The 12,057-nt window shown below is 43.0% G+C and overlaps 1 protein-coding gene across 1 annotated transcript in view; it reads right to left on the bottom strand.

Moving 5' to 3' along the window:
- Positions 1 to 11,097: 11,097 nt before the first annotated feature.
- The window catches only part of Pigg (phosphatidylinositol glycan anchor biosynthesis class G (EMM blood group)), a 45,359-nt gene continuing 44,399 nt past the window's right edge, over positions 11,098 to 12,057 (bottom strand). Inside the window, exons 13-14 of the transcript XR_013344414.1 lie at positions 11,590 to 11,783; positions 11,098 to 11,185 (exon numbers count right to left, since the gene is read on the bottom strand). The gene's annotated coding sequence lies outside the window, so the exon portion shown is untranslated. The remainder of the gene's footprint in view (positions 11,186 to 11,589; positions 11,784 to 12,057) is intronic.

Raw genomic sequence — 12,057 nt, forward strand, 5'->3', positions numbered from 1 at the left:
AAAGTTCAGTTGAAAGTCTAATAGAGTAGATCAACAGAATCTCAGAGCTGGAAGACAAAGTGGCTGGCCTTGAACATTCAGACAGTACTGAAGAAATGACCAGGGCTGGGGATGTGGCTCAAGCGGTAGCGCACTCGCCTGGCATGCGTGCGGCCCGGGTTCGATCCTCAGCACCACATACAAACAAAGATGTTGTATCTGCCGAGAACTAAAAAATAAATATTAAAAATTCTCTCTCTCCCCCCTCTCTCTCTCACTCTCTCTTTAAAAAAAAAAAAAAAAAAGAAACCATGACCAGAAAAACTCTAGGACAATATTAAGAGACCAAATTTAAAAATCATTGGAATTGAAGAGGAGTGTGAGATGCAGGCAAATGGCATAAATAACTTCTTTTGAAAAATTTCCAAACCTTGAGTGTTGCGAGCCTTCCATGGGCTGTGGTGTGAGCTATGTCCATTTGAGCATTTGAGGGGGCTGTGGGCATTGCACACTGATTGGGCTGTGTAATGCAAATATGCCTTTTCTTTACTGTGCCTGTGATCCCACACAACACCTGAGATGGGTGTGACTTGCCATGATGGTCTGAACTCTTCAATTAATCAATGTAGGCTGGAAGAATGGAATAAAACAACTATATATTGTTACCTTACAGGCAAAGAGAGCCTCAGGGTGAAAGTGAGAGGATGGAAATTGATATATCTTGCAAATGAAGCCTGCAAACAAGCAGGAGTTGTTACTCTCATATTTTACTATTTTGGTCATCTTTTTCACTGCCATGACTAAAAGACCTGACAAGAACAATTTTACAGGAGGAAAAGTTTATTTGGGGACTCATGGCTCCAGAGGTCTCAGTCCATAGACGGCTGGCTCCATTTCTTAGGACTCGAGGTATTGCGGAAGAATGTGGTAGAGGGAAGCAGCTCACATGCTGATGAGAGAGAGAGAGAGAGAGAGAGAGAGAGAGAGAGAGAGAGAGAGAGAGAAAGGGAGACTGAGACTGACTCTACTTACCAGATGCAAAATATATACTCCAAAGGCACACCCCCCAATGACCTACCTCCTCCAGCCACACCCTAACTACAATCAGTTACCACTCAATTAATCCTGTCAGGGGATTGATTCAGTTTAGGTAAGGCTCTTGTTTGTTTTTATGGTGCTGGGGATTGAACCCAGGGCCTTATTAAGGCAAGGTAAGCACTCTACCAGCTGAGCTATATCCCCAGCCTTCTTTCTTTCTCTCTCTCTCTTTCTTTTTTTTAAGAGAGAGAGAGAGAGAGAGAGAGAGAGAGAGAGAGAGAGAGAGAAGAGAAAGAGAGAGAGAGAATTTCTAATATTTATTTTTCAGTTTTTTCAGTGGACACAACATCTTTATTTTATTTTTATGTGGTGCTGAGGATCGAACCCAGCGCCCTGCGCATGCCAGGGGAGCGCGTTACCGCTTGAGCCACATCCCCAGGCCGCCTGCCTGCCTGCCTTCCTTCCTTCCTTTCTCTCTCTCTCTCTTTCTCTCTCTCTCGTTCTTTCTTTCGCTGGAGATTGAACCCAGGGTGGGTAAAGCTCTTGTAACACAATAATTTCTCCTCTAAACCTTCTTGCATTGTCTCACAGGAGCTTTTGGGGGACACCTCACATCTAAATTAGAACACTGACAAAACATACTTCAAGCCAAAGTTATTCAGAAGAGACAAAGAAGGTCACTTAATGCCAGTGAAGGGAAAATTCAGGTATAATGATAGTAAATATTTATGCCCCAAATGTTGGTGCACTTAATTGCATAGAAGAGACACAACTTGAATTAAAGACTCAGATAAGTCCCAGTACAGTAATACTGGGTGATTTAAACACACCTCTTTCACCAGTAGATAGGTCATCCAGTCATAAATTCAGTAAAGGTTCTTTGGACCTGAAAAATATAAATATAATTCCATATAAATCAAATGGATTTAACAGGTATCTATAGAATAGTTCTTCCAAAAACAGCTGAATATACTGTTTTCTCAGTAGCTCATGAAACATTCTCAAAAATAGACCATATTTGAAGACACAAAGCAACTCTTAGCAAATATAAAAAAATTATATAATTCATTGCATCTTATCATATTATAATGGAACAAAATTAGAAATAAACACCAAAAACCCCCAAGGAAATTATATAAAAACATGGAGATTGAAAAATACAGATGACAGAATAAATAAGGAGAGAAATGAAAAGATTCTTAGAATCAAATAAAAATAGTGATACAACATAGCAGAACTTCTGGGATACTAAGATGGTTGTTCTAAGAGGAAAGTTTATAGTTACGAGTGCCTACATAATAAAATCAGAAAGAGACAAAATAAACAATCTAATTATGAAACTCAAATTATTTGAATAACAATGACAAACCTATTCCAAAACCAGTAAAAGAAAGGAAAAAATTGTGATCAGAGCCAAAATCCATGAAATAGTGAATAAAAAAATACAAAGAATCAATGAAATGAAGAGTTGGTTCTTTGAAAAGATAAACAAAATTGATAAGCTTAGTCAAACAAATCAAAATAAATAGAAAACACAAATTAATAAAATTAGAGACAAAAAAGGAGAAATCACCACAGATATCACAGAAATTCAGAGGATCATCATTGACTATTTTGAAGACTTATAATCCAATAAATCGGAAAATCTAGAATAAATGGACACATTTTTAGAAACATGTGACCTGCCAAATTTGAATCAAAATTTAGGAAATCTAAACAGATCAACAACTAACAATGAGATAGAAGCTCTAATAAAAAGTCTTCCAACAAGTAAAGCCCAGAACCAGATGCATTCCTACCTAAATTCTACCAGACCTTTAAAGAAGAATTAACACCAATACTCCTCAAATTATTCCATGAAATAGGGATGGAACATTTCCAAATTCATTCTATGAAGCCAGTATCATGCTCATACCAAAAACAGATAAGGACATATCAAGGAAAGAAAATTACAGACCAATATCACTGAAGAACTTAGATGTAAAAATCCTTAATAAAATTAGCAAATTGTATTCAATAGCATATTAAGAAGATTGTACATCATGACCAAATTGTTTTTATCCCAGGGATGCAATAATGGTTTAACACATGCACATCAATAAATGTAATTTATTACACTGTCGAATCTCAGGACTAAACCAGTCAGGGCAACTCCAAGTGAATTTGGGGAATAAATGAAGACACAGACGCAGAAAGTACCTTATCTTTGGGTTCAGTGATGGCTCCTCAGTTGCAGCTCCCACAAATGGGGGAAGACAGGCAAGAAAGAGAACAAGAAATGTTCAGCATGTGCTGAACCCTTTTATTGGGTGAGTGGAATCAACCCCCCCCTCCCGGCGGGTGATGCCTATATCTGAAGTCAGCTTCATTATCTGAGTCGGGTAATGCCCAAGTTACTGCCACCTGGCACTGCTGTGCCAGACCAGGCAATTATTGGTCAGAACCTGCTGATTCAGACTTAAGGGCATTTGCATCCAGGGGAGCTCCCAGCATCATACAACTAGACTTAAAGACAAAAATCACTTAGTGATCTCAATAGAAGCAGAGAAAACCTGGACAAAAATTCAGCACCTATTAATGATAAAAACACTGAAGAATCTAGGAGTAGAAGGTGAAAGGAAAGTGACCACAACACTCGGAGTGACCAAGAGGTCTTTATTGTGGTGGTATCTGATTATCAGGGAAGAAAGAGAAGAGAAGGGGGGGGGGAGAGAAAGTGGGGGAGTGCGGCAGGAGAGAGTTTTTATAGCCAAAATCGAATGGGGTCTCTGGGTCTGAAAGCTGCCTTGTTGGCATACAGTGATTGGATCACAGTAGTCGCTAAGGGTGTATCTTCTGCCCTTAGGCAGACTGGGCAGGGATCAGATGTGGGTTTCTGTTGCACTAGACGGGTATCGAGTGTTCAGCCTTGAGGCAAACAAGTAATAAGGAACCAGATGGGTGAGGGTCTGGTATTCAGCCCACCCTGAAGCTAATATTTGTTCAGCCTGCCCTACTGAATAAATGATATATCTTAATATTAATATTTGTATTAAGATATTAATATATCTTAATATCATAAAAGCTATATATGAAAAACCCAAAGCCAACATTACAGTGCATGGGGAAAATCTGAGAGCATTTTTTAAAAATCTGCAACAGCCAGGCATAGTGGCACATGCCTGTAATTCCAGGAGCTTGGGAGGCTGGGGCAGGAGGAGTGCAAGATTAAAGCCAGCTTCAGCAACTTAGCAAGGTTCTAATCATGCCTGTATCAAAAACTTCAAAAAATGGCATAGGATGTGGCTCAGTGGTTAAGCACCCCTAGGTCCAAATCACAGTACCAATAAAAAATAAATAAATAAATAAATATATTAATTATGTAAATAAATAAAAAATAAAAGCAGGAACAAGACAAGAATATCTGCTCTTATTACTTCTATTCAATATAGTAGTAGAAATTCTAGCCAGAGAAATTATTCAAGAAAAGGAAATAATAACAATAAAGATAGGAAAGGTTAGACATCAAATTATTGCTGTTTGCAGATGATATGATTCTATACTTACAAAATCCAAAAGACTCCACCAAAGACTGCTAGAGCTAATAAATAACTTCAGCAAAGTATCAGATTACAAAATCCATGTTAAAAACTCAATAGCTTCTCTATACACCAATAATGAATCTACTGAGAAAGAAATCAGGAAATCAATCCCATTCACAATAGTCTGAAATAAATAAAATACCTACTAATAAATCTAACCAGATTTATTCTGATTATTCAGATTTTTATAGAGGTGAAAAGACATCTACAGTGGAAACTATAGAACATGAAAGAAATTGAAGAAGACCCAAGAAGATGGAAAGACCTCCCATGTTCATGGATAGGAAGAGTTAATATTGTTAAAATGGCCATACAATCAAAAGCAATAGACAGATTCAATGCAATCTCCATCAAAGTATCAATGGCATTCTTCACATAACTAGAAAAAGGAGTCCTTGGCTGGGTTGTGGTTCTGTGGTAGAGCACTTGCCTCCTACGGGTGAGGCACTGGATTCTGTCCTCAGCACCACATAAAAATAAATAAATAAAATAAAGGTATTGTGTTCATCTACAACTAAAAAATATATTTTAAAAAATTCTTAAAATTTATTTGGAAGAAGAGAAGACCCAGAACAGTCAAAGCAATTCTAAGCCAAAAAAGCAATGTTGGAGACATCACAATACCTGATTTCAAGTTAGACCACAGAGATAGAGTAACAAAAGTGCATAAAAACCAGACACACAGACAGTTGTACAGAGTGTGAGGAGAGCCTCCTGGGCTGCCACCTTGTTGTGCTGCGGTCCTCTTTTCTCCCCAGCTCCTCCTGTACCCGTCCTGCCATCCTGTCCTGTAAATTTGTCACTTTCTCTTTTGACCTTTACAGAGCTCACAGCTGAGTGTGTCTTGAGTCTCAGGGGAGACTGTGGATGTGGGACTTTGGACAGTGCTGGAACAGTCGAGACTTTGGGGGCCCCAGAGTGCGAGCTGGGTGAGTTTGCATGGTAAGATGGACACCAGACTTTGGGGGCCGGGGCAGAGTGCTACAGTTTGGATCATGAATGTCCCCAAAAGTCCAAGTGTTAGAGGCTTGATCCCCAAGGAGTTCTGCTGGAAGTGGAGGAGCCTTTAAGAAGTGGATCTCGTGAAATGTCTTCAGGTCAGGGGGATGTGTCGTGGATGAGGACTCTAGAACCCCAGCCCCCTCCTTGCTCTTCTTATTCCTGCCATGAGGTGGGGGTTTTGCTTGGCAGTCACTCCTGCTCCAGACGTGGAGCCGGGTCACAGACCCAAAGATATGGGTCAACTGATCATGGACTGAAATTTCCAAAACTGTGAGCTAAAAGGATTTTTTTTCTCTGGATAAGTTGATTATTTTTACTTATTTATTATAGTAACAGAAAGTTGCTGAACACTATAGGACATTTTACACCTTTATATTCCAATCCTTTTGTTAACTGTTAGGTGTGTGTGTGTGTGTGTGTGTGTGTGTGTGTGTGTGTGGTGCTAGGGATGGAACCCAGGGCCTTGCACATGCCAGGCAAGTGCTCTACCACTGAGCTACACTCCAGTTCTTTTTAACTTTTATTTTGAGATAGGGTATAGCTAAATTGCTGAGGCTGGCCTCCTGCCTCAGCCTCCTAGTAGCTGGGATTACAGGCATGCACTACCATGCCGGGTTATATTTTGGATTAACAACAAATTCTGTTTTGCGGGGCTGGAGTTGTGGCTCAGCGGTAGAGCGCTCGCCTAGCTTGTGCGAGGCCCTGGGTTCGATCCTCAATGCCACATAAAAATAAATAAATAATATAAAGGTATTGTGTCCAACTACAACTAAAAAAATACATATTTTTTGTTTTCTAAATGGCCCTTTTATAAGCAACCTTACCCTTCTGGTGTCTCTGAGGATATTACTACAGGTTTCTAGAAAGTTTCTTTTGTCTTCATTTTCTCATTTTGTTCCACGTTCCTTCCATTCCCCACCTCTGCCTGGATGTTGGTTTAGAGTTAAGTGGATCCCTGAGAGCCGTGGTGCTGGATAGGCTGCTCCCTTGGGTTTTCCTATGGATGCTGGGCAGGGAGCCTCTATGATGGAGGTCCTTTTCTCTTCAGTGGGTAACTACAGATGGTCTCTACTTACACACTGGTTGGACTTAGCAAGTTTTAACTTTATGATTGTACAGAACAGACACTCCTTTGGTAGAAACACCCACTTTGAATTTCAGTCTCTTCTCAGGCTGGTGACACGGGGTGCCATTCTCTTTCCAGCCAGCGGTGAACACAGAGAAAGGGAACCGACACAGTACAGTGAAGTTCAGGGAACCAGGTGTAGGTAGGTTCACTGAATGAGTCCGTTGGGATGTTGTCTATTGGAAATTGAGGACAATCAGTACATGATTTACCCTCTGACACTGTGAAAAACGAAGGGCTTCTACCAGAAGTGACTCAGCACACATTGGGCTATAGCTGCCCAGGCCAACCAGGCAGTGGCTGCCCCCAGGGAGCACTCAACCTCAGCTGGGGCCACCTTGCTGCCTGTCCTCTGGCCTCTTGGCCCCTTTCTGAACCAGCACACAGCCTTTCAGCCCCACAGCAGCTCTTCAGGGCATCCGCCTCCAGGGCAGCAGGCCAGTGTTTCCAAAAGCATTGCCCACCTCTTCTGCTGCTGGAGAGGGCGCTGCACAGGGAGGTGGGTGACTCAGGCTAGTGTTCCTTTCCTGGCCTTCTAGTGCACCCTCCTCACTCCCAGCCTGCAGGCTCCTGCTCCTCCTCTGGAGCTTCCTGGGGAAACAGCTGGTCTAGGAGCATCTCTCTGGCAGCAGCCAAGGGCACAGGCCTCTTCAGAGTCCAAGGACCTCACCCCTGGTCATGAGTGGGCTGTGCTGAGGACTTGGTGGAGTCTGTGGATGGCACAGGTGTGAGTCTCAGCCTTGGTGAACCTACTCCAAGCATCAGGCCATGAGGAGGAAGGAGGGGGTACCCTGTGTCTGAAGCCTGAGCTGGGAGAACTCATGCCCCTTTCTGGAGACACCAGCCCCTGACTGGAAGCCTTGCAGACCCAAGAAAGATGGAACTCTGCCAGCAAAATCAACTACTGTCAAGTCTCAGCATGGAAAACCCAGGGAAGAGTGAGCCTTGTTCATGGGGGAAGGAGTTATCTGGGGGGCTGTAGGCTGTGGCTGACAGAAGTGAGCAGGAATAGGAGAAACCGCTTGGAGAAGATTAGCATATGTGTGGGTGTGGGTGTGCATGTGCGTGTGCTGAGACAGAAACCAGGAGCACTTTACCACTGAGCTACAGCCATAGACCTTGTTATTTATAGTCTGACAGAGGATCTTACCAACTTGCTTGGGGCTTTCCTAAATTGCAGAAGCTGATTTTGAAATTGTGATCTTTCTGCCTCAACCTACCTGGTGTGCGCAACTGCATGCAGCCTGGAGAAGAATGTGGAGGGTGCTGGATCATGTGCTTGGATGGAAAGAAGCTGTGTGTGTGTGTGTGTGTGTGTGTTGCGCACAGATGGGCTGAAGATAGTGTGTATTTGATGGAGATGAGTGTGTATGGGATGGAGGTGGTGAGTGTGTATGGAATGGAGATCATGAGTTTGTATAGGGTGGAGAACTTGCATGTGTATGGGGTGGAGATGGAGATGGTGAATGTGTATTGCATGAAGATGATCAGTATGTGTGAGATTGTGATGTTATGTGTGTGGGATGGTGCCTGGTTTCTGTTCGCAACTAAAAGGCTAAAGGGTCACTCCAGTAAACTGGGCTAATTGGGCTGCGCAAAATAACCACACAAGACACAAATACCTTTTTCTTTGGGGTTGCTGTGAAGGCTCCTCTGATCTTAAGCATCCGCAGGAAGACAGAGAGAGAGCCCACATGCGCTGACCCCTTTTATTGAGGAGAAGCTATTCAAATGAGGCAAGGGGTCAGGTTTCAGGGGCTGAGTCTATCTTCATGATGTCCACTGTCAGCAGGTTGACTGACATCTAGGTAGGCCACACCCAAGGGCACAGTAAGAGAAGGGGACATACACAAGGCACTTCCATGGAACATTCTGTCCTAAATAGGGCAAGGGGTTATATTACAAAGGAACAGGTGAGCGTAGCTCCACCCATGGGGCTGTAGGAAGCCACACCCAGGCACAAAGAAGACAGTCACTGGAACCCTAGAAGAGCCGGGCAGTCTAGCAGCATGGGTGCCTGACACCACATGGCCCAGCAGGGGAGTTCACTCAGTCACGTGCGAGGTTGGTCTCCCACTGGATGGAGACTGTCAGTGTGTATGAGATGGAGATAGTGATTACGTATTGTGTGGAGATGGTGAATGAGTATGGGATGGATACCTTTTGCCTAATTGGGAATTACATGACACTACAGCAAACAAAAGAAAGAAATGCAGCCTGCCAATAGCCCTCATGAACATGCAGAAGTCTTCACTAAACAAAAGTGAATCAAGTCCATCGACATGTAAACCACATATCACCACCACCTGGGGTTTATCCCAGCAATTTAAGGCCACGATAATATTTAAAAAAAATAAAGTGATCTACCATATTGATACTTTAAAACTTCCAGCATGTTTTAAATTTAATGAAGACTAGAGGGCAGCTGGGCATGGTGGTGCACACCTATAATCTCAGAGGCTTGGGAGGCTAAGGCAGGAGCATCACAAGTTCAAATCAGCCTCAGCAACTTAGCAAGACCCTGTCTCTAAATAAAATACAAAAATTTAAAAAAATGGCTGGGGATTGTGGTTCACTGGTCAAGCACCACTTAACATGCAGGCACTTAATAGAACATGCAGACGCATTGACCTTGCCTCCTGAGACCTTGCTAAACACACTCAGAATTTCACTCATAGTTAAAAAAAAAAAAAAAAGAAGGAAGGAGAGATGGAGGAGGTTAATCAAGCCAGGGGTGGAAGCAAGGCTGCCTCACATCCAGAATGTGTGTGTAAACCTTCCCGAAGCCCCTGGTGGCTCTTGACACCTCTCCATCCTGCTAGACCCCCAACCAGCCCAGAAACAACGAGAGCAGCCTTGACCTCTGCCCTGGAGCTTTCTCTAGTGCATGTAGTCTGCCTTGCTTGTCTGCAGCCTACAGAGGGTCCAGGCAAACAACTGTGCCTGCCTTCTCCAGGTGTTCATCATCTAAAAAATTATCTTAGCTCTGGTCTGGTGAACCTGTTCCTTTTCCTGGCTAGGAGCTGTTAGAATCCTAATAAACCCTATTAGATTAGAAATCCATTGGTATCAAGAATTCTTGGTTTAACAATTTAACAGAATAAAGAAGAAATATATGACTAACATAATACATGCAGAAAAGCAGCTGACAAGGGCTGGGGTTGTGGATCGGTGGTAGAGCACTTGCCTAGCATGTGTAACGCTCTGGGTTTGATCCTCAGCACCACATATAAATAAATAAATAAAATAAAGATATTGTGTCCCTCTGCAGCTAAAAAAAGAAAAGACAAGAAAATCACTTCATAGAATCCAAGATTAACTCATGGTAAGAACAAATAGAAACTCAGCAAAGGAGAAGGGAGCTTCCTTATTCTGGCACAGGCAATTCTGGCACAAGCTGAGTCACACTTGACATGGAGACAGAACAGCGTCCCACCCTTGGGAGCAGGGCAGGGACTTCTTCCCAGTACTGCTGCGCAACACCACACTGGGGTTCTGTGCAGTACGACACGTCAAGGAAAATAAATAAGAGGCAGAGAGAGGAAGAGGAGGGGTGAAACTGTTCCAACTCACAGGACGCAGTTGCTTGTGGAGAAAGGCCAAGGAATTGCCACAGCTGCAAGTGAAACTGCATCCTTCATCAAGCCCTCAGGAAGCAAGGGCAGCCGACTGTAGGTTCTGTCAGAAAATGCCTGGAAAGTTGACACCAAATTCACATCTTCATACATGTACTTTGTGTAATGAGGGTCTCCTTCCAACATCCATGCTATTCCCCCTCTCCCTCTATTTCCCTCCCACCCCACTTCCCTATCTAGGGTAATCTTCATCTTATATACAAACAGAGATATGATAAACTGTGGTATAAAGGTGTATTAGGAATTGTAATGCAATAATAATAATAATAATAATACTAAGAGAGCGTATGTATAATGGCATAATTTGACATGAACATATTACAGAGTTATGAAAAATTGTGCTGTGAATGGATGATTATGATCATAATGCACTCCACTATAGTCATGTATGTAAGAAATTAAAAAAAAGATAGCTATATCTAAAAAAAATGATTGGAAAGTTGTCATGAGGGGGAAAAATTGTGATGTATGCAGTCAAGGGGAGAAATAAAGAATGTCCACACGCTTCTGCCCCTTTCAATGCTTTATTCACTCAAATTACTCCATACAATTTCACTCTATAGGTTCTTAATCAAGAAAACCACAATCCTTAATGCTAGGCACTGCAATAGATTAATAATCAATTCACAGCAAACAATTCTAGATTAATTCTAAGCACTGCAAAACACACTTAATCCTGACAGGTTAATGACAGACATTTCCTCTGCATGCTAAGTTCAAAAGTCTTAAGCCTTAGGCTTTATGTCCAGCAGATGCACACTCACTTAGACCATGGTGATCAGCTCCAGAACCAAGGCAGGCTTTTCCTGGTGTGGAATGGATGACTGTTGAGGAGAGGGTCGTAGGGAGAGGCCAGATTTAAAGATAGGTAGTTAGTGTAGTTAGGTAAATCGGGTCTAACATGGAGGAAGATAAAGACAATGGAGACCATTATGGAGAATGGGGTCCTGGAAACCAGAGCTGCAATTGGGGAAATTGGAATGTTAATGTCCCTAAGGCCCAGATCCCATCCTAAGGAACTGTTAATGAAGCAGCTCCCAGCAAACAGAGAGGTACTAATCAAAAATGGCCCCAGGCCCATCCTGCCCAAATTACTCCTTCAACCCACCTAACTCCCACCTTTTGGCCTTCCCACCTGCATTCTATAACTGCAGGATAGAGGGAAACAAAGGACAGGAGTGTGGGAGGACTAAAAGAAGACCTCAGCTATAAAAAGGGAAGACCTTACCCTTCCAAGGATTCAGCCTTTCGGGTCCTTCTTCCTCCATGGAGAAGTCTTTTCTGCTGTCCTTTAATAAAGCCTTCCACTTTCCACTCTCGGCTTGCTTCTCTGGTGTTATACTTCGGCATTCGGGAAGCAAGGACTCATCACCGGTAAACAGCGGTAACAGGAATCAGGTCCGGAACCAAGGCAGGCTTTTCCTGGTGTGGAGTGGATGACCATTGAGGAGAGGGTCGTAGGGAGAAGTTCTGGCTCTCTCCAAGGTCCAGACGAGGCGGTAGAGTTTGAGAGTGTCCCCCCACATACCCTCACGACCTCCCACCCAGAGCTGTGAATCTAGTCACTGAATGTCACTGACTGCCGCTCCTGGGTGATGAAGCTTCCATGTCTTAGTCCTCTTGCCTAACTCTTCTCAGGCTGCCTTCTTCTTCTGAATCAGTACAGCTTTGGAACTGTTAATGAAGCAGCTCCCAG

Source organism: Urocitellus parryii, chromosome 10 (genome assembly GCF_045843805.1).
Source record: "Urocitellus parryii isolate mUroPar1 chromosome 10, mUroPar1.hap1, whole genome shotgun sequence".
Classification (NCBI taxonomy): Eukaryota; Metazoa; Chordata; class Mammalia; order Rodentia; family Sciuridae; genus Urocitellus; species Urocitellus parryii.